Source organism: Pinus tabuliformis, chromosome 5_1, assembly GCF_031772625.1.
Source record: "Pinus tabuliformis cultivar Carrire ecotype Pingquan chromosome 5_1, CPIR1, whole genome shotgun sequence".
In the NCBI taxonomy this organism is placed as follows: Eukaryota; Viridiplantae; Streptophyta; class Pinopsida; order Pinales; family Pinaceae; genus Pinus; species Pinus tabuliformis.
Genome location: NC_142305.1, coordinates 220,764,296 through 220,792,286, shown reverse-complemented (window position 1 = coordinate 220,792,286; position 27,991 = coordinate 220,764,296). Strand labels below are relative to the sequence as shown.

General features: G+C 37.2%; 1 pseudogene; it reads left to right on the top strand.

Moving 5' to 3' along the window:
- The first annotated feature begins 12,379 nt into the window (after positions 1–12,379).
- LOC149164199 (ras-related protein RABA1b pseudogene) lies at positions 12,380–12,813 on the top strand (annotated as a pseudogene).
- Positions 12,814–27,991: the final 15,178 nt, after the last annotated feature.

The window sequence follows — 27,991 nt, the reverse complement described above, 5'->3', positions numbered from 1 at the left end:
TTGGTTATAGTAAAATCACGTATGCAGTTTCAGCAAAACTGATATATACAATTATGTACTTTTCATTTGGAATGACTTATCTACAATGAATTGGATTTGTAGGCATTGTTTCCGCATCGTTACAGTCATTGAAAAAGCCACTGCCATACTTAAGGAAGACTGTCTAAGGAAGTGATTGGAGGAGCAGCTGAACTTGTTATAATATGAAGGCGTGCATGTAATTTTTGTACTTACACTTTGGTAAAGAATAGCTTATGGCTGCATTGTACTTCTTTGAAGAAAATATATTTTTTCCCAATTGCATAATCATGAGCCTTAAATTTGGCCTTAAAAATTGGTTGCATAAGCTATATTAACTGTGCCTCCATGGTGATAATGATAGATTAGGTAGACAGTAAATTATTAGCTCTACTGCCACACTGATAGCAATGTTGTCAGAACCAGACCACTCATCAAATTAGTAGAGTCCACAAATGTGAATTGGACTGGAACTGGAAAAAAGCTGGTCAACCAAAAAATACATGAATATACAAATTTTGAAATCATGTGCATCCATATGAATCCAAACCATTATACACAAATATGCAAAGTTTCTTATATATAGTAAGAGTGCATATAACCAAAATAACATCAAGTAAAATCTATCTCTAAACCAAAGCAAAGAGACTCTAGATGGCCTGTAGAGTCCTTAAAAATCATGCTACAACAAGTACCTACGTACTATCAAAATCGTTGCCTATATTGAGATCCTCATCATCAATATCACCCTCTAAGCATTAAAATAATAAAGAAAACACTTAACATGTCAAAACAAGATTTTGATTGAGTGATTGGTACATTTTTACTTGGGTCATGACAAAGGAGTTCAACAATTAGTGCCACCAACATTGAGGTACATAGTAGGTTTGGTGCTCTTCATTTGTTGCTAGTTCCATACTCTAAGGACCTGCGGTCCGAGGCACGACCGCCACGCGAAGTGCGACGAGTTGGTTAGCCAAACGAGCGCACGAGTTGGAAAATGGCAGAGCGGCCACTTGATGCGTGTGTGCGAAAAGTGAAGGAGCGAGCCATGTATTTATAATGGACGAACTGGGGTGTTCATCAAAACGAGCCGAGGGTGAAAGAGTTACAAGTCTGGGCATTGGTCGATGGGCTGACCAAACGAGTTAACGTGTGAGGGCGTCAGCTTGGCAAGAAAGTGCAGGTCGGCCAAGGGTGGCACGACCACCATTGAAGTGTATATATTATATGCGATGTTGGTTCATTTGATACCAACGCATTCAAGCAAAGTCTTTCATGAAGCAAGTGAAGTGCGAAGGGAAGGTAGAGCCGCAGCAAGGAGGCGCAGTTCTAATGCGCCCGTCCTTGGGCAGCTCCACACGAAGATAAGCACGTTGACTTGGGAGAAAGGTGAAAATGCACTCATTCGTGGATACAAGGAGAAGAGCGAGGTGTAGCAGGTCGCAAGAGGCGCAGCTCTTATGCGTTCGTTCTTGGGCAAGGCCGTATGGTGAACTCGCACGGAGGTTGTATCGGGTGAGGGCGTGGGCGAGGAGCACCCGTCGTTCGGACAAGAAGCGCGGGTGGTGACTCGGGTGAGTCGCCCGCCCGTCGTGCACGAAGAAACAAGGTTCGGTTGAGGAGTGTGGTTGGCAGCTCGTGTGAGGGCGTGCTCGCCCAACTCGAGCAAGGAACTTTGGTTGACACGCGAAGGTGTGGAATATTGTAAAATTGGCTAAGTATGAAACTTGGTGTTTCCAAGTATACTTGTAAAAGTTGAAAGTTGATTAATATAATAAATTAGGGCAGACTCATTGTTCAGGGAGTTGCCCCTCCCTTTATACTGTGCAATTGTGTTCTCTTGTATAATTGCTGATGATATTGAATGTGTATGGGTGTTCATTGGTATAAAGGAAACATAATAATTACTTGGTTGAGAAACACAAACTAAGTAGGACAAATGGTTAGGCATAGTCCATGAACATAAGTATTGGTGAAAAAAAGTGTTCAGTGGTGCCGCACCTCGCCAAGTACGGTTGAAAGACTACCGTAGGCCTGGGGGCGTGATAGTTGGTATCAGAGCAAGGTTGCTCATGACGAAGTGCAGATGGTATTGAAGCTGATTCAGGGTTGAAGAAGCTTAACAATTGATGACAGTGGAAGCAGGTACTTGCAGGTGAAGGACGCTGGTTTCACATACAAGTGGAACAAGCGTTGGTTCATGATTGTGGGGAACTTGGTGAAGCTGGTGAATGGTGAAGAGTCAAGAAGGATGTTTATCTTGCAGGAAATGGGTTTTGCAGCCTTCAAGGAATTTGAAGGAAGTCTACTTGAAGATTCAAGTAAGGTTGAACAAAGATTTGCAGAATGGGGCAAAGGCTTGTTCAAAGCAAAGGATGCTCTTCGTGCTTTGGTTAAGGAAGGGATTTCTGACAGGAATAGGGATGAAGCCTATTGACTTGCAAAGAAAGTGGACTTGTTTGATGCAGAACTCAAGGAATTGGAGATAAGGCAGAGCTTGATTCGAGAGAAGTGGAAATGGCTAACTCTTGAGAAGAAGTATTCCATAGCTTTGAATCATAAGGAGAAAGCTGCAGAATGCGATGATAAGAAAGAAGAAGCTGTGATGATTGAAGATGTTGCAGATGTGACAACGATGGAGGATGAACTTAAGGTTGATCAAGTTGGACCAGGATCGTGCGGTTTGCAGACATGGATGGATGAGGATACTCACATGGAGGAACCTCATGATGATGAATTAAGTATTGATACTTGTGTTTCATTTGAGCTTTTGGTAGATGGACCGTATGCCGGGAAGAGAAAAGTCAGTTTGCCGATGCAAGGGAGCATCTTACCATGGATGTCTATGAGACCTTGTATGGAGGAGCAATGATTGTTGGCTGTTGCAGGACTTATTGGGGTTGTTTGTGACTTTGTGGCAGAAGGTACAAAGACCCGTGACAAGGGAGGAACATGATGATCGTTGCGGAGGATTGGGTCATGCTTTAGCCAAATGGAGAATTGGGCAAGTGCCCGGCATGACTCATGAACAGATTGGAGGGCACACTCTTGAGGTATGATGATGATACTTGGGTGGATTTCTCATGGCTGAGACCAAGAGCAATTCTTCGTGGAACCATTAGTGGGGGAACTATGATGGAGAGACTCATGTGATGATGATATGGTTGGGTAACCGAGTTCACTAGACCGAAGATTGCAGACTTGGATGAGGATGACCGATTGTTGTGATGGGTCTACATGGTTGGACTATATGGGCAACTAAGTCATGGACATCAGGTTGGAGACTTGGAGCATGGCAGTCTATGCAAGGACATTATGCAGGAGCACTTGTAGAGGTGTCACTTATGGGCATCCAATGGGGAGTGCCAAGGCAGGGATGTTGTGCAGGTGGATTTGCTGGTGTGACATGGAGATGTTTTACTTATGAGTCGATGGAGAGGTTGTGCACTCTTGTACAACAAGGCCATGGACTTGGATGGAGTTGTGAGCAGACTATGGAGCATTCCTACTACATGGAGAGCTGAGGCATCTTGCAGAGACCTTTGGGCCGAGACTTGTATGCTTGCTAGAGTGTTGGTTGGGGATGGCTTATGGAGCTCATGATGACATGAGGTTGTGACTTTTGGAGACTTCATATATGGTGGACTTGGAGGATCTGATGCATTGAGGAGCTGAGGTCGGAGACTTTGATGCAGAATGGGATGCATACTTTCGAGTACATGTATGGGTGTACTTGAAAGAGTGACTTGATGTGGAGGATCGATATGAGACACTTTGGAGTGATAGAGTTACAACGATGATGATGCCTTGGTGGCAACACTTGGGCATGGGTTGAGCCGAGACTTAACCACTTTCAACACATGGGAGCTGATTGATCTATGATCATGGACAACACATGGATAGATGAGATGGGTGTATACTTGTTTCTATGGCAGACTTGAGGGATGGCACATACAAATATGATGGAGGTTGCTACATGGACCTGGATGTGGCACATCGAGAGTCGGAGTTTGATGAGATGGTCTCTTCCTATTGAGGAGATACACATATGGATGATGATGTTGGGATAGATGCGACTGATTTCATGCAGCACATTGACACCAAACGTCATGGGCAACATGTTGCAGATGAGATGAGGACTACTTCATGGGCCTGAGCATGGCTTACACTTGTATGGAGATGGATTCTTGATCGAGTTGAGGATGTGACGAGATGTTCTAAGAAACGACTGATGACGGCATGAGGATGTTCACTCTCATGGTTTGGGCGTGACAGTTGGATTAGCTACCCAACTAGTTCAGACATGGGGTCCGGAAGTGTATAGAGATGTGTTACTATTATGTTGGAGTATCATGGCAGCAGTTCACACAATGACAATACATGATGAGGTCGACACGATATGTTGTAGGAGGCATGTAGCTTGAGATGGAGGGACCAGCCTTCCATGATGGGGAGTAGCATGTGGAGATTGTGACAGGGTGGTTGATGATCATGGATTGAGATGATTTCCGATGTATGACATACTGATGGGGTGTATACCTTGGTATGGTGATCTTGGTGACAGATGGTTGCCGGGACGAGATATTGTCGAGGACGACAATGATTTCAAGTGGGGGAGGATGTAAGGACCAGCGGTTCGAGGCACGACTGCCACGCGAAGTGTGACGAGTTGGTTAGTCAAACGAGCGCACGAGTTGGAAAATGGCAGAGCGGTCACTTGATGCGTGCGTGCGAAAAGTGAAGGAGCGAGCCATGTATTTATAATGGACGAGTTGGGGTGTTCATCAAAATGAACCGACGGTGAAAGAGTTACAAGTTTGGGCGTTGGTCAATGGGCCGACCAAACGAGTTAACGTGTGAGGGCGTCAGCTTGGCAAGAAAGTGCAAGTCGGCCAAGGGTGGCACGACCACCATTGAAGCGTATATATTATATGCGATGTTGGTTCATTTGATACCAACGCATTCGAGCGAAGTCTTTCGTGAAGCAAGTGAAGTGCGAAGGGAAGGTAGAGCCGCAGCAAGGAGGCGCAGTTCTAATGCGCTCGTCCTTGGGCAACTCCACACGAAGATAAGCATGCTGACTTGGGAGAAAGGTGAAAACGTACTCATTCGTGGATACAAGAAGAGTGAGGTGTAGCAGGTCGTAAGAGGCGCAACGCTTATGCGTCCGTTCTTGGGCGACGCTGCACGGTGAACTTGCGCGGAGGTTGTATCGGGTGAGGGTGTGGGCGAGGAGCACCCGTCGTTCGGACGAGAAGCGCGGGTGGTGACTCGGGTAAGTCACCCGCCTGTCGTGCACGAAGAAACAAGGTTCGGTTGAGGAGTGCGATTGGCAGCTCGTGTAAGGGCACGCCCACCCAACTCGGGCAAGGAACTTTGGTTGACACACGAAGGTGTGGAATATTGTAAAATTGGCTAAGTATGAAACTTGGTGTTTCCAAGTATACTTGTAAAAGTTGAAAGTTGATTGATATAATAAATTCGGGCAAACTCATTGTTCAGGGAGTTGCCCCTTCCTTTATACTGTGCAATTGTGTTCTCTTGTATAATTGCTTATGATAATGAATGTGTATGGGTGTTCATTGGTATAAAGGAAACATAATAATTACTTGGTTGAGAAACACAAACTAAGTAGGACAAGTGGTTAGGCGTAGTCCATAAACATAAGTATTGGTGAAAAGAAAGTGTTCAGTGGTGCCGCACCTCGTCAAGTACGGTTGAAGGACTACCGTAGGCCTGGGGGCGCGACACATACCCTCATACATAAAAGAATCCAATGGAAACGTTGCAATCCTCCCAATCCTAAAATTCTAAAAACTATGAAGTTTCCTATATTTTGAGTGAGATCTAAAAATCTACTTTCTTGATATGAAATCCAATGAGGTCGGAACCACTCTCAAACATTCGAAGTCAATTAATGGTAATGTTAAAAATTTCAATAAAAGATACTTTAAGAATTTAACTTTACCATTAATTACATAGCATTAATAAGGCCCTTTGGTTGAATATTAGGCTGCCACACTCATAAATTATTAAAAAAAAAATTGCATTCCAAGGGTCCTCAGTCACATGTACAAAATTGGTAGGTTCCATATAGAACCAGCTAGCTCTGTACTAAATCAACCTTTTCCGGCCTATAGGGCTAGTTTGGACGGGTTATTGCTTAGAAATGGTCAGACTAGCTGGTTCAACCTAATATGGTTCGATCTCATAACATTGACTGACGATGATACATCATGCTACATTGGGGGAGAAATAGCTTTTGTTGGGTTACCACCATTTGGACCAACAACCTCTTTTACCATTTTTTTCACTATAAACAAGTGAGGATGGATGAAGGGTTGGTGGAAGCATAAATAGTGAGTATCTAGACCTATAGGATGTCAAAGGTGTTGAAGACATTTGGGATTATGGTCATTAAATTGTGTCTCTCTACTATTTGTCTCTCTTTGGTTTGCATTATTCTTTGTGGGATATAGAATCTATTAACATCACAAAGTTGCCTAATTCATTATATCGACATAATAATATCATCCACTTTGCTAGTTGGAATTGTTCATCCAGATACCTAGTCACCATCTACAACCTTAACAATTCTTACTTCAATTTCTATAGGAGACCCTTCATGGTGAAATTGACGTGTTGTTTCTACTCCTAACCTTCCCTTATAGTTAATATGACTTGTAATTAGAAATAATTGTGATCACGATGACAAGTGGCTATACATACAACCACCCTTTCATCACTTGCACCTTTTTTTCGTTCAATCTATTATTTGCTTTGAAGCTTATATTTTCCACTAGCCTCCTCCTTAATAACATTTTTAATTTCATCATGAGCACCTATGATGAGATTTAATCCCTATTTCCTAGTGGATTTGAGTTCAAAATATAAATTGTATGTATTTTATTCTCTTTGTACTTCATATTTGAGTTCAAAATATAAATTGTATGTATTTTATTCTCTTTGTACTTCATATTTTGTAATTCACTTGCCTCATTGAAAATATTTCATACGTGACTTGGTCAAAGATGACCACTCTCCACCCATTTTCTACTTTTACAAATAATCAATATGATATATGGTGTATGGAGGTGTATAATTTGATAATCTCCTGTTATACTTGCACACATGTTTTCTTGTGTGTGAGTAATTCACATTGATGTTACTATGCTCATATCAATGTGTTAGGGCTCCTTAAGATCTCCATGATTTTGACCCCCATTGGATCATTTCTTGTAGGAAATTCTCTTTGAATTTCTACTAGTAGCAGTTTGAGTGATTTTTATATGTGTTGATGTCATTCATTCTTGATTCCATACCAGGGACACATAGGTAACTCATTATTGCTTGGATTCGTCTCTCAATTTTTCACATTCTTACAAATTTTGTTTGCAATTTTTTTGTAAGTAATGGTACCCAAAATAGCTCATATTTGTGACTCACAATATTTCTTGTTCTATTTCTTATTAGAAGGATTCCATAGGTTATGTAACTCATGTATTGTGAATTTTAAGGTCTCAAAAGTTCACTCTAAGGCACTACCTACTAAATCCTGGTAATGTGCCACATTTTTTAAATTTTCATTTAGGACTCACACTAGGACTACTACCCATTTGTTGGTTCATCTTAGTCAAAATAACATAATTCAAACCTTTGCGTGATGTTATCTCTCCCCACCACTCTCTCAAGGGCTCATACCACTTTGAAGACTCCAATACTTAGAGCTTGGCATAACAAATGCAAGAGAAATAATGTCAACCAAACCAACTATTGATAACACAACATGACACACAAGGTTAATAACATAATGAGTTTGAAGCCATAATGATACAAGATTTTCTCAACATGTCGTAGTGTTTTGTAATTGTTGCCTCATAATCTAGCAAGCCTTATGAGATCCCTCACAAGGCACGGGCCAAACTTAGATGCAACAATAGGGTGGATTGCAATTGTCACCTCGACAATCCTCCTCTTGTTCTTTAGTGGAATTTCACCACACAGGAAGCTTCCTAGTTTTCACCTAAAGGATATTCTAAGTCAATTGGCTCAAGGTGATATGAATCAAAGGCTAAGCAAGGTACTTTTTGTATGGACAAGGGCACAATTCTCTATCCCAAGAGCAATATCCCAGGAGCAACATACCATGTACAAAGCCTTAGAAAGGTACTTGACACCAAGGATTTTAAGATGTAGTTCAATAAATGAGTGTCTAGGAATAAAAGCGCAAAGAAAAGGTTTGCAAATGATGAAATCAACAAAAAGAGAGGGAAAATCTTTAATTTAAGCCCCAAGTTGAAATCTTAACCAAAGTTAGGGTTTTTCTAGGGAAAAAAGTTGCTTAGGGAAGATGACATCAACACTATTAGGGCAAATCGTGGGCAAATTCAACCATGAAAAACACTAGATTTTGAGAGTAAAGTATCAATCAAGAAATAAATACACAATACAAAATAAAACCACTTTGTCACACTCTCACTCTTATTAAGAAAAGAACAACACTCCTGGAAACCATTCTCTCAACAAATGTTGAAACACACATTCAAATGAAATGAACACACTATCAAACTATAATAGGAATTAAATGAATTTCGCACTAACAAAGGGATCGATCTAGAACCTATGTTGTTACACAATATTGAGGTTAGCATTTTGCAATCATCAAAACATGAACAAGACTAATAATAACAATAACAACAATCACACATGAATTATAATTGGGAGGAAATAAATCAAACAACTACAGTACCTTCCTAACCAGTGATCCTTGTTAAGGAGGGCCCTTTCTTTTTAACAGGGGCGGGTACACTCACAACACACAAGCTAGCCAACAAAAAGGTATGGTGCCACGAATGATTGAGATTGCATTAATGAAAAATATATGATTACAATACTAGTTCTCTCCCCTTCTATCATTGTTTATTTATTTCTATATGTCTATCTCGCGTGGACAAAGAGTACAACTCTTTATAATTTCATATTGCAATGATAAGATCATCATGAGAATCTTTCAATTCTCATGTGATCTAATTTGAGAATACACATTAACAATTTGATAACAATTTCCAAGGTTAGGACAAAGTTGTAACAACTTTTCCAAATTACAATAACTATTAATAGAAAATCCTAAATGTTTTAGTTGCGTTGTCCATAAACTTCTCCTTCAACAATCAAACTATCTTTTGACCTAAGGCTTTTCAAATTGATCTTCATAACTAATTGAAAGAGGTGAACACATCAAAAATAGATCTTCATGTGTAACAACAATGCTCAACAAGTCCTTGTCCTATCCTTGGCAAGGCAAAACTAGAAAGTGTAATCTTGCAATAACATCTCAATAGACCACAAACCCTGTAACAACCCAATTGTCAGTTTTACAAGAAAAATAACCTAAAATAGTAGTTCTCATGCGAGATTACAAGTAGAATTGGATCACAAGGATGAAATATAAAAATAGACATACCTGGGTTGATAATGGTTGTTACAGTGGCAAAGTATGGTCTCAAGAATAAATAAAAAACGGTAAAGAAAATGCAGGAAAATGAGTGCAAAAAGATTTCACATCCCAACATCTCCATCTTGCTTTGCTTCAACTGTTGGTTCTTGTGTAACAACAACATCTTTAGCAGGTTCTTGTGGAACAACGGTTTGGAATTTTTCATCTTTCTCTCCAACTTGAATTCCAACCAATATAGTGGTTGGCCTCTCACAATATGCTTCCTCTAGTGCTTCCTTACATTCATCATATAATCTAACTGACATTACTTCAACCACTTATTCCAACTTAATAATTATATTCACATTAACTCAACGAGAGGTACTTCCAACGTTGTGAATGCACAATGATTTCAATTCGAATAATAAATGTAAAAGTAATAATTCTTCCCCCACTAGGAAGATGAATTGAGGGTGGAATCAACACAATTACAAATTAAAACTCCTCCCAACATCGTAACTCATGAGGGAGTGTTACAAGGGGGTTGATTTCATGTACCTATGACACCATGTGCATTTGTGGATAGTACAAACTACCCCTAATTTCATTATATATTCCCAAAATCCTTTTGGCAAACCCCTCTCATGATACATCTTTCCAATTGAAAATCTCTCAATTTTCACTTCGATATATTAAGTTTTTGATTTTTCCATGACAATTTTAAAGCCTCTTTTTATTTCTATACCTAGTATGGTAACATGGCATCATTATTATAAGCCATGAATGCAAACTAGTGGGTTACCCATTTTTACTTTTCTTCTTCCCTATTTTAATTTAATCAATGCATTGATTGCATTTATGGAGACTTTAACAACATTAATTCCTTTGCATCATCCACTGAAGCCAAAAGGGATCAATGCTACCCAAATCAAGCCTCTTCCTCTCCTTTCTAAGAAACCAAGCAAAGAGATTAGTGACAGTGAAGTTGTCTTATGAGTCAATAATGTATCAATTCTTATATCACACTCAGTGAAATGCGGAAAATATTTCTAGAAGCTATAGGCACAAATTCCTATGGTCATTTATTTGTTTCTAGCAATAGGGTTCATTATAGCGTCTTTCCATTGGGCCACATTTTCATGTCTTAGTAAAATCCTCAAATTTCTAATGGAATTTTTGGACAAATCCTTGATTTCAATGGGTGTTAGATTGATGGTATAATACATGAGGTAGGTTGATATGGGAGAATTACGGGATACATTAAGCCATATAATGCCTAAGCAATTGTATAAGCTATTGCATATGTGATATTTTCTCATATCATTTAAGGTGGTATAAGCATTGAACAATAAAGAAGAATGTCTCGAAAAAGGTTATGGGCATTGAAAAACACAGAAGAAGAAAAATAACATTTGAAGAAAACAAATACATTATTGTAGATCTTGAAGGCTATGGACCAATCTAATATAAAGTGACCCATTCAAAAAACCCCACACCACCCCAATTCCTCTCCTCTCCATACTTAAATCAACCACTCAAGATACTATATTCTATATCCATCAATACTTTCATGTTTTTAATATATTAAAAATATCCTTGGGCTCCTCTATACTAAGAAATAGTTTTCGTTCATTTAAAAAGTATATATTGCCCCATATGAATTTGTGTGCTAGACTTTTCCTTAATTAATGTTAACCCCTTATGGGGAGGGTGGCTCTCAATTTAGAGTAAAAAACCCTCGTTGAAGAAGACTCAATGATATTTTTCCAATCACATTTTTTCACCTTGAAGTGTGTTTGTAAAAGCATGGTTTATGTTTTCTTGGTAATAGTAGTTTTATTTATTAGTGAAAACGTTTTTTCCAATCACATTTTTTCACCTTGAAGTGTGTTTGTAAAAGCATGGTTTATGTTTTCTTGGTAATAGTAGTTTTATTTATTAGTGAAAACGTTTAAACTTGTATGGTGTAAAATATCTCATAACTTTTTAATGGACCATTTCCCATGCAAGGGATTAATGATGTTTTTCTTTTGTCTAACCAGTATTTGGAATGCTATTTTAAGTTGATTTTTATTTATTTATTTATAATTAAGGTCTTAAAGGTATACTTATCTAGGACATTTATTTATATAATTATTAGATTTATTTTTTTAGATTATATACGTATATAAGGTTAGTTTAATGAGTTATTGTGAATGCTATTAGGTATTTGGCTAATTTCATATCAACATATGAGATGTAAATCTCCTTAAATAAAATACACATATACCAACAAATTTATTAAAGATATTATCCAAAAAGATGAAAAAAATTCATTAATTAGTGCAACCATATAGATTAAATGACTAAATAAATGGCCATGGGAATCAATCCTTAATAAGCATCAAAATACTTACTTCATCATACCTCTCAAGTTATTAAAATTAAAAAAATCATAAGAATCAACTAAATTATACTTTATTTAAAATGATCACTATTATTAATGACAAAAATATATATTTAAAAAAATCATATTATTAAAAATATTTTAAAATATTGAATAAGTGAAATTTTTATAATTTATTAAAAAACGTTGATAATTAAATTAAAATTTTAAAAATAAATCACTATTATTATTATCCAATTTTAAAATTAAACCAAACTAAACACCAAATTGATATATAAACCATGGAACAATACCTTAAAATACCTTAAAATGTATCGTGAAAATAAAGACTTTCCTAACCATGCTTAAGCAACCACTTCTTTGTAGTAACCGGCGGACCTTGGAAAGGCTTCAATACATCTCTTGGATCGCCTATAAATTCACATCCTCTGATGTTCACAGGTTTGTATGAAAGTTCTCCTCATCGAAGACGTACGATTAACAAGAGCATAGAAACTTGAAAGGACGAATAACCAGAGCATAGAAACTTGAAAGCAATGGCGTACAGAGTTGACGCAGAGTATGACTGGCTATTCAAGGTTGTGCTCCTAGGGGACAGTGGTGCAGGAAAAACGAGCTTATTATCCAGAATCGCCGATGATATCTTTGGACAGAATACGAAGCCAACGGTTGCAGTAGAATTCGCCACCCGCACCAAGGAGATCGATGGTCAAATCATCAAGGCTCAGCTTTGGGACACTGCCGGTCAAGAAAGGTACGTAGAGACTTAACATGAGAATTCGATAAATTTGATGATGATTATTTTGCGAACTCATCGAGTTTTTATTTTTTTAAATGGTGATCTGCTTATATTGTGATCAGATTTCGTGCTATAACAACTTCGTACTATAGAGGATCAGCGGGAGCATTAGTGGTGTAAGATATAAGCAGCCGGCTGAGCTTTGAGAACGCAGAGAGAGGTGTAGATTAGTTCTACACATCACATTTTTAAATTTTAAAAATGAGGGTTAACGGTGGGACTTAATTATATAGACTACATTGTGGATATATTGTTTTTCCATCCAACATTGAGAGCCAAAGCCTAAACACAAGTAAAAAGAGTATATATGAGTCCAGAGATCAAAGTATAACACATTTTTCATAATCCCTTATCTATTTTGTGTATATAGTCAAGGTCCGGAGTTTGAGTAAGATTTCAAATGCTATTTGTGTTGGTAGGGATTTCTTTTGTTTGAGATAGGTGTGATGGGTGTGCACTAAAGTGATGTTTTATGTGTCCTCTATTTCAAAGGGTGATGGACTCGATGGTGGCTTCATTCCTTGTGCACGATTGTGATAAGGAATTGGTTGAAAATGAAACTCATTTGAAGATCAAATGTTTGATATTAGATAATGGCAGAGAATTCACATCCAAAACATTTCAGCAATACTGTGAAGAAAATGGAATAAAAAGGAAATTCTAAACAGCCAGAACACCACAGAGAATGGAGTTGCTGAAAGGAAAAACAAAATTGTACAGGAAATGGCTAGAACAATGTTAAATGAATCAAGCTTAGACATAAATTCTGGGTTCAAGCAATTGATACTGTCGTTTTCATCTTAAACAGAGGCCTGCTCAGGAACAAATGTAACATGACTCCGTACGAACTATGGAAAGGAAGACCGACTAACATCAAATACTTCAAAATATTTGGAACTAAATGTTACATAAAAAGAGAAGACCAAAAATTGGGCAAATTCAATTCCCGTGTTGATGAAGGTTATTTGTTGGTTATTCACGCAAAAGAAAGGCTTATAAATGCTACAATTTGAGGTGAAAACAAATAGTTGAAAGCAAAAATGTTACTTTCGACGAAAAAGGTGTTCTAAAGGATAACAATGAGATCATCTCTCCAAGCAAATATGAGGGGCTTGAGGTAGAATTTGTGAAGGATGAAGAAGAAGCTCCAAAACAAGATCAATCAAATAAGGAAACAATAGTCAAACCAAGGGGAAATAAGAAATGATCAGCAGGATGTACAAGAAACTTCTCCAAAAGTTTTAAAAGAATGGCGTCAAAAGAATAATCTGTTAAATCAAATCATTGGCAACATAAATTAAGGAATTAGAACCAGAAGAAGTCGACAACTTCTTTCATCACAACAAGCCCATATTGCTCTATTAGCGACTTTTAAGCCTAGCAATTTTGAGGAAGCTAGTCAAAATGAAGACTGGTTAGTAGCTATGAATGAAGAACTGGATCAAATTGAGAAGAATGACACTTGGGAATTGGTTCCACGACCAAAGGATAAAAATGTTATTAGAAATAAATGGGTCTTCAGAAACAAATTGAATGAGGATGGACAAGTTACCAGGAACAAGGCAAGATCAGTCTGCAAAGGATATGCACAGGTTGAAGGAATCAATTTTGAAGAAACATTTCGTCCCATTGCCAGAATGGAAGCTATCAGGATGTTTCTCGCTTATGCTTGCTCGAAAAAAATCAAGGTCTACCAAACAGATGTTAAGTCAGCTTTTCTAAATGGTGAATTGGAGGCAGAAGTTTAAATTGAACAACCTGAAGGTTTTCAGCTCTCTGACAAAGAAGATTATGTCTCCATATTAAAGAAGGCTCTATATGGTCTCAAGCAAGCTCCTAGGGCTTGGTATGCTTGTCTTGATGGATATCTACATCAACAGGGATTTAAGGAAGGAAGTGTTGACAACAATCCTTATGTGAAAGTGGATCGAGATAACCTAACAATTATCGAAGTATATGTGGATGATATAATCTTTGGAAGCAATGATGATAGATTAAGTAAAGACTTTGCCACAACAATGCAAAGTGAGTTTGAAATGTCTATGCTTGGCGAACTGACATACTTTTTAGGGCTTCAGATTTCTCAGCAGGATAAAGGAATATTCATATATCAAACCAAGTACATCAAATAAATGATCAAGAAATTCCAGATGGAAGATTACAACCCAGTCCTTTCCCCCATGGTAACAGGTTGAAAGTTAAGCTTATAAGACTCATCAAAGGATGTGGACCAAAGGTTGTATAGATCCATGATTGGTAGTCTCCATGATGTGATGCAGGGAGTTGGACAAGTAACATGATTCCAAGCAGCACCAAAAGAATCTTGTATCATTGTCATCAAAAGAATTATTCGATATCTTAAGGGCACAACGGAATATGGTCTCTGGTATCCCAAAGGAAATGATCTGGTCATCCAAGCTTATATAGATGCAGATTGGGCAGGAAGTGTTGATGACCGTAAGAGTACCGATAGAGCAATGTTCTACCTAGGTGGTTTCCTTCTCTCATGGTTAAGTAAAAAGTAGTCTTCAATCTTGTTATCCACAGTGAAAGCAGAATACATCGCGACAACAACTTGTTGTACTCAAGTTCTATGGATGAAGAAAACCTTGCAAGATCTTCAAGTTAAGTTTGATGAGCATATTCCCATATTCTGTGATAACACCAGTGCTATCAGCATCTCCAAAAATCTTATGGTGCATTCCAAAACAAAGCACACTCCGATCAAATATCATTTTGTTAGAGAGTAGGTCACCAAAAAGGATATCAAGCTTGAATATTTTGGCACAAAGGAACAAATTGATGACATCTTTACCAAACTATTACCTCATGAAGCATTTGAGTATCTTCGCCAAAATCTTGGGATTCTCCCAAGTTCTCATTAGAATATTTCTTTTATCTAACTAAGTAGAAAGGGGGAGTGGAGTTGTGTACAGGTCTGCAAGATGATAGTTTGTCAGGGGGAATTACCCTTTGTCATTGATGACAAAGGGGGAGAGAAGGCAGTGGGAAGAGGTGTCATGATTGCAGGGGGATTACTTGTGTTTCCATCAATGCCAAAGGGGGAGATTGTTAATCAATGGTTGTCATTGATGCCAACCCAAGCAACACCAGGGTCTACCCCGATTTTGCATGGGCATTTGACTTGAAAACTTACTCTATTATGAGTCAAGGATATTTTAGATGGATTCTACTCGTCAAGATGTTTTCATTGATATATGGCATGCCACATAATTCTTCACAGTTTGAGAGATATTCGTGTTTGAAGTTAGTAACCCCAGTTAGTGGGCTAAAACCCTATCAGGTGTGGCATGGCACTCATAATTGGTTGTGGTCATTGAATAGTCAATAATTATTAATGTTTTTTTCCTCCTAAAATCCCTCCAACTTTCACTTGTTGAGGACCCTCTCAACTCAAGACATTCATATAAATAGTGACCCTCGTATCCTCCTCTAGTAAGGATTTTGTGGCTTCAAACAGTTCATCGTGACATTTTCACTATAATTTTTTTTTTTTTTTGGTGAAGCCTCAGAAGCTTAAATTAAAACCCATTTGAGCCTAAATATTGATGAAACTCGTGATCGAATCTCAAATCTTAGTTCGATATATTTTCAGAGATATGATCTGAGGAAGTTAGGGTTTTTGCAGGCTCCTGAATTCCATGTCAAACAAGGCCGAAGGTTGCAACAGTGACATGTGGCACTTCATACAAGTTCACTCTACTGAACCAGTCTATAATCAGGTCATTCTGGGAGATTGGGCATAACTCTTTCTTGAAGAACCCAGTCTTGATCAGACCTGTGGGGTTGGAAAGAGGACTTAGAGGGATACCACAGGATGAAATTTCAGACCCTGGAGATATGAAATTACATAGATACAACATATTCAATATCGAGTTCCTAGAAGGAAAGAAAAAGCATTCATTCAAGTATCACTTCAATAAGGACCACACATCAACAATCAAGGGTAAGTCTACTACAACAAGGTACGTATGATTAGTGTTTACATTTGAATTTTGAGTATCATCTCTGACATACGTTTTTGCAGGACAATTTAAGCATATACAAGGTCTCGATTATTTCTCTATGTCTCTATATGTCACAATTAGTTTGATACCACATTTCAGATGTCTTATTCTTGATACTACACATTTGATGCTACATATTCCTGATGCTACACCAATTCTACTAAATCTATATGATGTTGTAAGTTCATGTTACTTGTCTTGTCATAGTTGATAGAATGGTCTTTGTTGTTGTACTTAGAACTAGGCCCTGTCATTAGTTTTTATTATATATATCTTTAGGTCATTTTTGGATATATTCTTGCATAGAGTCCAGACCTATATCAAGAGTGGGAGTCTTTTTCTACTGCTACAACAAGTCAACAACAAAATTGACAAGCACACTTCATGTACACATTGTAATTTTAATTTGTATTTATTCATTATTATGCACTTACATGTGTTTTGCAGGCAAAGCTAAGTTGAAGGGTATTTTGTTTTGTTTTGGGATTGGTTTTGCTAGGAAAATTTTTGCATGTAGGTAGAAGAAGATTCAAGTACACCATCAAGCAAGAATTCAAGAGCAGAAGTATCAAATCAAAGGAATCATTGTAGCGGGACATCCTTGAAGACATGACAACCATTCAGATATCGTGAAGTATTGTTAAGGCCAAGAGTCATCATTTTAAACTTGTAAAAGAATCATTGTAAAAGAGTCATCATTGTAAAGTTGTAAAAGAGTCATCATTGTAAAGATTGTAAAAGAGTCATTCTGCCTAAGTCGAAGAGGCAGGGTTGGGAGGTATAAGAGTCACTGTTGGGATGATGTCATGGTTGGGTTGCAGGTCATAGAGTGATTGGTTATTTGGTCAAGTACATGAAAATCATTGTACATCTTATTGTATCATGGATTGTTGTCCCTGGTTTGGGAATCCATAGTCTCGTATTATTTCAGTCATTATAGGGTGGCAGGGAGGTGCTAGGCAGGTGTATGAAGTAACCTACAGGTTGGGGCTTGTGAACACTTCAAGGTGGTAGGGTGGTGCTAGGGCAAGTTGTGGCTTGCTAGGGTGTTGGGACATCCATTTAGTTGATTACTGAAGAAACCGGGGCATTGGGGCATCCTTCGAGTGGGAGCTAGAGACTAATGCTTTTATAGACTTCTAGGAAGTTGTTGCTTTCATTTCAGTTGGGGCTGAAGATTAAATAATTTATTAGAAAAACGTTCGGTGGTTTTTGACTCGGAGGGGGTTTTCCATGTAAAATTATTGCTCTGAAAAGAATTAAAAGTGATAATTTCTAAGGAATACTGATTCACCCCCCCTCTCAGTATTTCTAACACTAAGAGGTATAGCCACCTGCAATATCCAATCTAATAAATCCAAGATCAGTTACAAAGATTTGAGTATTGAAGGCACTTATGTTTAACAAAAATACTCAAGAAATGCAAGCCTCATAAAAAAACATTTTTTTGAAACACGTAAAAGATTTCTTTTGGAAACTTAGGAAAGGGATATTGTGTAATATATAGTACCCAATAAAAAGAAAACATTAAAATAAAGTTGAATTCACAAACATTATTCTAGAATTAATGTGATAATGTATGTATTACCCTGTAGTAGCTACAGGCATTCCTTCATTGAGAATATGTGATGGAGAGTGGACAGTCAATGCATAAGACTACCTTTTTTGTGGATATGAATCTAAGTAGCCCTACCATAGGGCCACTGCTGGTTGAAAAGTAACAAGCTGAAGTTTTCAAGAGCTTCTCTGTTGGACCAACACTGAAGCTTAGCCTAAACATTTTTTCAACTCCACCTTGAGCTACTATTTTGGTCCCCAAGCTCAAATTTCCTCATACTGTTTTAGACATGCTTCCCCCAAGCTTCATTGAACACAATAAAAAAACATATGCATTTTATGAGCAAATTATATTGAAAATCCTTTACTCACTTTGCATATAATGAAATCTTAATTTTTACTCATATTGAAAGATTATGCAGACATAAAGGTTTATAGACTTATTGTGAGCCCAAAAAAGCTCAACTAGGCCATTAGCATTTCTGCTCCATATATGCAAGTGCTCTAAGAATGCATCTACCATAGTTGTACACAAAACAAACAAAGCCATAATCCAGTGAAGATCATTATCTCATAACGCTCCATATTAAAAGTCTATAACTTCAAAGCACTATAAAAAATGATAATTGTTCTATCAGGTACCAGTGAAAAAATCGGTCAACCAAAAAACACAAAATATTCAAATTTTAAATAAAAACATATATATTAATGTGGATCTATATGAATCCAAACCATTTATACACAAATATGAATATAGAAAATAAGAGTGCATGTAACCAAAATAACACTTAGTGCAATGCATTTTTGAACCAAAAATACATGCACAAAGAGGCAATGCCAGCCTCATAAAAAAAATAAAAAAATTTGAAACACGTAAAAGGTTTCTTTTGGAAACTTAGGAAAGGGATATTGTGTAATATAGTATCCAATAAAAAGAAAACATTAAAATAAAGTTGAATTCACAAACATTAGTCTAGAATTAACACGATAATGTATGTATTACCCTGTAGTAGCTACGAGTTCCTTCCTTGAGAAGATGTGATGGAGAGTGTACGGTCAATGCATAAGACTACCTTTTCTGTTGATATGAATAGTAGCCCTGCCATAGGGCCACTACTGGTTGACAAGTAACAAGATGAAGTTTTCAAGAGCTTCTCTTTTGGACCAACAATGAAGCTCAACTTAAACATTTTGTCAACTCCACCTTGAGCTACTATTTTGGTCCCCAAGCTCAACTTTCCTCATATTGTTTTAGACATGCTTCCCCCAAGCTTCATTGAACACAATAAAAAAGCAGATGCATTCTATGAGCAGTTTGTATTTAAAATCATTTATTCACTTTGCATATAATGAAATCATAATTTTTACTCATATTGAAAGATTATGCAGACAAAAAGGTTTATAGACTTTCTGTGAGCCCAAAAAAGCTCAACTAGGCTATTAACATTTCTGCTCCACATATGCAAGTGCTCTAAGAATGCATCTATCATACTTGTACAAAAAAAACCATAAATTATCCAATGAAGATCATTATCTCAAAGCCCTCCATACTAAAAGTCTATAACTTCAAAGCACAATAAAAAATGATAATTGTTAGATCAGGTACCAGTAAAAAATCGGTTGACCAAAAAACACAAAATATTCAAATTTTAAATAAAATAATATATATTAATTTGCATCTATATGAATCTAAACCATTTATACACAAATACGAAAAATTTCTCATTTATATAGCAAATAAGAGTGCATGTAACCAAAATAACACTTAGTGCAATGCATTTTTGAACCAAAAATACATCAACAAAGAGGCTCTAGATGACCTCTAGTGTGAAAAAAAAACATGCTACAACAAATACCTACATATCATCAAAATCATTGCCTATATTGGGATATTCATCATCAATATCACCCTTTAAGCATTAAAATAAGATAGAAAAATCTTCACATGTCAAATCAAGATTTTGTTTGAGTGATGGGTACACTTTTATTAGTGCCATGATAAAGGAGTTTATCATAACATATATCTGAAGGGCTAAAAAATTATTTATAAAGACCGACCATAGCTACAAAATTCGACAACATGTGGGACACACATAGATGATGATCCTCTTACATTATTGAGGAGCCATTTAGAAAAAATGGTAGTAGAGCTGAATTTGAGCTTATAAAGAAGAAGAAAGCTCCAATTGGCAGTCTAATGGACAATATTTTTAAACAAGGGTTGTCAGAGGAAGTTAACCGTTGACCTTACCATTAAATTATTTCTCTATCCCAACTTCCTTTCATATAATGTTGCAAGGTCTCCTTTGTTGGGAAAATTTTGGTTAAGGGTCGGACAACCTCAGCCGGATTCAAACTTGTAACCTCTCATCCAAAACACAAGTTCCTTACCATTGCGCCACAGGGGTGGTTCTTACCCCTTATGGTTCATGACACTATATAAGTTTTATGTTGGGAACATATATTGAGGAGGGGTTGGGCAATCAGAGTCGCCTGTTGGTCACTTTCTCACCATATGACCAGACAATGGTGCAAATGTGTGGGGCTCGAGACCTGTTCTAGCCCCTGATCACATGACTCCCATAAGACCTCAACCAAGGTAGATTTTAGTGCTCAATGGGAAGGGGCTTAGGGTTTAACCCTAGCCCATGGTCATTTTTCCTGCACAGGACTGTCAGCACTGGAGCGGAGTGCCAACTGAAGGGGTGAGAAAATTAAAGCCCTAGGTTCTAGGCATATGAGCAGTCATGAGACCTCGACAAAGCGCAGACATGGGTTCAACTCATTTATTGATCCGGATCTTGGGAGGAGGCCCCCAAGATCTAAAAGATTGAAATGGATCTTGGGGGAAAGACCCCAAGATCTGAAAAAAATTGAAATGGCAGAAGAAGAAAAAAAAAAGGAGAATGCCCAATAAACAAAACCACAAAGAAACTTTTTATTAAAACCGATAATAACTGTAAAGGCTACATTGTGGCCGAAAATCTGTCCTTTTACAAAATGTGACTTGTTACTTATAGTATTTTTCAGTTATAATACCATAGGCCAATTCCATGGGTGAATGAATACCATGGGTGGATTTTACAATACCACGGACGGATGCCATTTACAATACCATGGGTAAATTCCATGGGTCGATGAATAATATGGGTGGATGAGTACCATGGGTGGATTTTACAATACCACGGGCGGATGCCATTTACAATACCATGGGTAAATTCCATGGGTTGATGAATAATATGGGTGGATGAGTACCATGGGTTGATGCCATTTTCCATTCGGATCATTCCCCCCTCCTTAAAAAGCAATGGTCCCCATTGCATAAAGTTCCTGCGAAGCCTTTGTGGAATATGAAGAGCCACTGAAGATAAGGGTTTTATGTGGTTAACCCAAAACCCTGATAAACGAAGATCCAAGGATAGAGATACCCTGTAATGCTTGTGACCAACTGTGATTCTGACAGTGTGCGGCCTAGCAAATGGACTTCGATGACAAGGATTTTATGCGGTTGACCCATAACCGTGATGTTGGTTGCTGATGAAGTAGCAGGTGTCTACATAGCCTAGGGTGGGAGGGCATGTCTCCAAATAACCCAAGCCGAATGATTCTATGTTGAAACTGATGAATGTGAAGCAGGTGCTTACTAAAGCGGGGTGGGAGGGCATGTCTCCAATGGAAACCCACTCCGAATGCTGCTCCAAAGTTAAAATGGACATAACTCGGCCAATATAACTCAGAATATTTATTATAACCTGTTTTTAGAAGCAGAAGGATCATTTTTCATCTTTCCATGAGTTGGAAATCCTTATCTGGACACTCTGAGATCTCAGATTCGCGCTGCAACAGTTCCGCCGTCACAAAAATTATGATACAATAGCTGATTTTAAATCAGCGATATCTCCCACATCCGAACTCCGATTCGACCCATTTTTTTTTTGAAATTGGGTGATTTTTCGAGAGGAATATAGATATGTTATTATTTTTTTGTAAATTTTGTACCAAATGTTTCAGATATGATCTGAAAAGTCGCCTTCCAAAAAAATTCCTGCAAAAAAATTGAGACTGAAATATGCATGAAACCCTCATTCCCATGGAATCGTAACCTGCTCTGATATCACTGATCCAGATCTTGGGAGGAGGCCCCCAAGATCTAAAAGATTGAAATGGATCTTGGGGGAAAGACCCCAAGATCTGAAAAAAATTGAAATGGCAGAAGAAGAAAAAAAAGGAGAATGCCCAATAAACAAAACCACAAAGAAACTTTTTATTAAAACCGATAATAACTGTAAATGCTACATTGTGGCGGACAATCTGTCCTTTTACAAAATGTGACTTGTTACTTATATTATTTTTCAGTTACAATACCACGGGTCAATTCCATGGGTGAATGAATACCATGGGTGGATTTTACAATACCACGAGCGGATGCCATTTACAATACCATGGGTAAATTCCATGGGTCGATGAATAATATGGGTGGATGAGTACCATGGGTGGCTTTTACAATACCACGGGCGGATGCCATTTACAATACCATGGGTAAATTCCATGGGTCGATGAATAATATGGGTGGATGAGTACCATGGGTTGATGCCATTTTCCATTCGGATCATTTATTCTTTTCTCACTATGTCTTGTTGAGGAGAACTTTCTTTTATATTTCAATGTGGAATTGAAGTACTTGTATGCTCATGCATGTTCATTTTCAGATGGAGTACTAGGTCTTTGTAGGAGACATATTTTATTGCTAATGGTTTCATGATTGACTATAGCTTGTCATGCTTCTTATAGTGAGAGTTCTTTGTAGGAGAATTTTTCCTTGAAGAGGAAACTAGCCACTTGTTTTATCAACAAACTTTTATGTACTCTTTTCACTAAATATATGGAGTGGTATAGCTATGTTGGCAGGCTGAGAAATGTAGCTAGGAAGGGGTGAAATCCATCACCAAATTCTTTGTTGTTGCTCTTCATGAATGTCTGTATGAGTTAAATGATGAGATGTTTCTTATGTTTTAAGGCTTACATGAAAAACTAACTCATAGTCCTTGAAGAGACCTTTGAAAACATGTTTTGTCATAAGACCCATTTTTACTTGCAAAGCGTCAAGAGAACGATCACTTTTTAAGGAAGGAGAAGCTCTCCTCCAATTTCAGATAAAGAAGTATGTGTTAATTCCTATGTGCAAAGTCATAAATAATGCACTTGTTTGTAATTTTTCCCACATGGTTGTGGAAACTAAATATCCACAAATATTTTGGACACTTTACATTGTTCATTCTTTGAATTTAGAACTTACATCTATTGTTTTGAATGTGACATGGATGGGAAATTTAATTGATTATGCAAGCCATATCCATAATTTTGTACAAAACCATACCAATTCCCATCTATAAAGAGCAAGAAAAATTTTCACTATTGAAGATTCAAGATACTTATTTTGCCTCTTCATTGTTCATGTTTAAGAGGTTGAGGAAATCAAGGCCACTGTTGGATTAATATTTATTTCAAAGAAATGGTATTTTTTGAGAAAGTCAGATAAAAATCTTCAAAAAAAGAAACAATGTTGGATGATGGTTGGTGGGAGAGGTAGATATTACAATTAAGATCATGGAAAATATTATTTCTTCGTTGCAGTTTAGACCAACACATATTAAGAGATTTTTACAATGGATTTGAAGTGAGTTTAGACTATGAATACTCGCACATTATGTCTCATGTATGTGTGCTCTCAAAACCAACATATCCATAAATGAGAAGTCAAAAACATCAATGGCTAGACTCAGGGACATACTATAGAGAGATATGGTTGATTCTTCGAGAACATGGATCTTTGCAAAAAATTCCAAATCATACACATATATGAAACTATTTCTAATTCATAATGCGATTGCAATGTATGTGCTCATCCCAAGACATAAAACATGAAACAATGCAACTAAATCATTTAAGGGGAACACCCAAAGTAAATGGTTTGTAAAATTTTTGGGTTCAAAAAAAGGTGTAAATAAAAGGTTACTAACTGAAACATGACCATGGGAACATTTTCAAAAAATGGTTTTTCCTGTTAGAACCCTTTTCATATTGACAATAATTATTCAACTATTCTAAGAACCATTACTACACATACTCGTAATTTCCTGTTCTCTAAGATATTTCCATTTTATTTTGCAATAATCTACAGGAAAATGGAGAAAAGGTTTCCTCACATTAGAATTGAAGCATTCTTTAGATAAGACTGGAACTTTTGTTGGGTTATACAACATTATTGGCATAACAGGTGAATCATGGTCTCCTAGAACCTCACATAACCAAAAGAAATAAAGAAACATGTTCCTTTAGTAAGCAATAAAATCCTAATTAATCTCCAAAAGAGAAAAGCATGTCCATAGGAAAGGCTGAATTTTCCACAATTATTTAGTCATACCATGTTTACATTTGAATACCCAAACCAAACTAATGATGTATGCAAGTGAGTAACATACCTGTATCAACACGGTTGTTGCATGTACTGGGAGGGAAATTTTTCAGTGACTCAACCACATGTGGAGCGCAATACTGATTTACTGAAGCAAATCCAAGATAGTTGTAGGAACCACGATTTAAGCACATATGTGTCTTGTGCTATACAGGTACAAGTATAATTCATTAGCTCAACAAAATTTCAAATCAAATAGTTCTCTTTCATCCAAACTTTTCCCTCAAGATACCAAAAGAAAAGGTTGTCATATCCATTGATTATCATAGTACTTGCAAATATATGAGAACAATTATATAATGGAAAAACTAGGATATAACCCATCTAACAAAAAATTGGATTTGTCATAGTATGCAATCCTAGTATAACAATCAAGTAATGAAATTTTCAAAATGCCAACTCAATTTGAGAACATATAAAGGATGTGAAAAATAGTGTGTCTAATGAAATGAAAAATAAAACCCAAATTTCGAAGTATATTCAAGTATGACCATCAATGGAGAAATTATAAAAATTGAAAAAGAGATTGTATTAATAATTGAAAATCTCAAGATTTTGGATCATAAGGTAATAATGCAATAAATCAGCTAGACGTTTTTCCAGTAGCAGAGAAACTCATTCTCCAGATGTGGCAATTTTTAAAACCCTACAATCCAAAATCTTGTAGTCACATCAAAAAGAGAAATTAAACATGTTACTATAAGAGGGGAAATTTTCAACATACCCATCCCTAAAGCAAATAGCTCCACTTCTTCATGTTGCTGCATATAACTTTACAAGGGCAACAAATACAGTAAGTGATGAGTACAAGAAAAACACACATGTTTCATGAAAAAATTTGTATCGTAACTCATATACAACTTTCCTTTATCATGAACCATAGAAAACTCATAAGAAATATGCAAAGGCATTTGAAAACATTTTTATCCATGGAAGTAGTTTAGTTTTCTAATACTCATAATCAGAGGGTAGCTATTTTGAATTGTTAGTCAAACTTACAAATCAAGACAATTCCATCATAGCCTTTGTACAAGAAGAGGAGGATCAAGCTACCTGATTCTTAAGAACAAAATCAGCCTGACTAACTCTAGCTCCTAGTTTCAATAATAACAGGGTTAGAAATGATGTAAATTAAAAGGTATTGAATGTGGTTTCAAAACTTGCTATTCTACAACATCTGATTGTGAAATTGTGACAACCCTTGGTTGCTTCTCCAAAATTGTAAGCAAGGTAATTATTTGGAAAGAAAAATGGGCCGAGTCAAAGAACATAGACTTAGGAAGTTGAGGAGGATTAACAACTAAGGACTTGTTTTGTTTTATCATAGTGTTATAGGCTAACATGTTTGCTAGCAGGGAACTGGTGTATTTGATTTTCAAGATAAAGAATGGACACAAACATACTTTGGTAGCACTAGGCAAGAAAACAAGAAAACAAAACAAATTAACAACGAAGTGGACATTTAGTGGGTAGTTGATTGGTGACTGGAAATACGCAGGGGTGAGCTACTCACCCACTACAACAAGAAAAATAACAGACAAAAAAAAAATTAAGGGACACAGAGAGGTGGACGAATTTGATTGGTCTAGGAAATTTTGGCCCGAAAACAAAAATGACTTGATGATGACACTAAATAGAAGAAGGGGAAACGCTAAGGAAAAATTGGGTGTGCATGGACATTTTGGAGGGGGAAGTAAGAATAGAATAAAAGAGGGGGTACAAAGAAGACGGGGAGAAGAGGCAAGGGAGGAGAGCATAAGAAACTAAGAAAGATAGTTCAGAGAGGAAGATTATACAGAGACTATGGCAAAAAGGACAATCCATGCATCATTTTGTTGGATGATACGAGCATTAGTGCAACAAGAAACTCAACATGGAAGCCATGCAGTGTTTGACAACGCACATGAAAGAATTCGAACTTCAGCAAATTGTGAGCTAGGTAGAATTGATCATGCTGTTAGAAATTCACGACTACAACTAGAGAGAGATATGCACACCATGGGAGATAGCAGGGGAACCCATTTTATTTTGCTAAGGATACATGAGCATCAATGCATAATAAAAATAAATATGAGTGGGCTACATAGGGAAAAATTTGTATGCTTGCTGGAACAAGTGGGAGAGAGAAACATTCAAGGAAATATCCCACATTCTGTAATAGTGCATGAGCATTTTTTGTTATGAAGAAAATCATAGTATAACCATTAGGGGAGCATGTAAGATATGCCTAACATTAGCGGTAAACACCCATTTGTCATGCAACATGCTACAAGAAGCCTATGTACATACCTAGTTGAAGAATAAACAGGCAGCAACGCATAAAAGGAGAAAGTTTGCATTCCTACAATGCACAAAGGAGAAGGATAACTCGGTTGAGCAATAAGAGCACTTATAAAATTTCTCTCATGTGAGGATAAGATCTCTATTTTCCCTGGGGATTGGAGGGTGGAGATCGATTTTTCTAGATTCCCTTGGCAGTCAGGGAGGATATTTCTTCTTAGATTCCTGGTAAGGATATTTTTGAGGTCTCTTTTTCTTGTTCTTGCTTTTTTATAGTGGGTTATATATTCCATTCATTGGGTGGAGCCATTGTGTTTAGATGATTGAAGGGCCGTGGTGAAGCCCCTGGAACCCCTTGTGCGTGATTGAGGGTAGATACATAGGACTCTATATTCCCTTATGTTGATTGAGTGTGGAGGTGGAAAACCTCTGGAATCCTTGATTGAAGGTTGAGTTTAGCTCATTCAGCTGGTGGGTGGAGGTGGTTGACCATTTGGAGTCCCTATTTCAACTGACAATATTGGTTTCTTTCCTTGAGCAAACCTCTTCATTCTCTTGAGTTTGGCTTAGGGGTTATTGGGCTGCAAGAAAGAAATACCACAACGCAACCAAATCTATGGTTAGGTGGAAAGTTGTAGTCCCTGACTTAGTTTTCCAGTTTTAAATTGAGATAAGTATCCCTCCCATTTTATTTGTATAGTAAATTTCATATTATGCTTGCTTTAATTGTTTTCATAGTTATGGATATTATTCTTTTATAATGATTTTATAAATATGTGTGTGATGGAGCTTAGACTTGAGGATTGTTTGATGGATATGGACATTGTTTAGAATCTTGATGCCTATGTTAATGGATTTATGTGGTAAGCTACAATCACGGTTTGTGTTCTTAGTAAGTAGGATGCATGAAAATCATAGAGACACTATGTCTAGCTTTGGGTTGTAGGGGCATGGATGTGTACCAATACATACATAGCCACCATATTAACTATTTGTGAATATTGGGTGA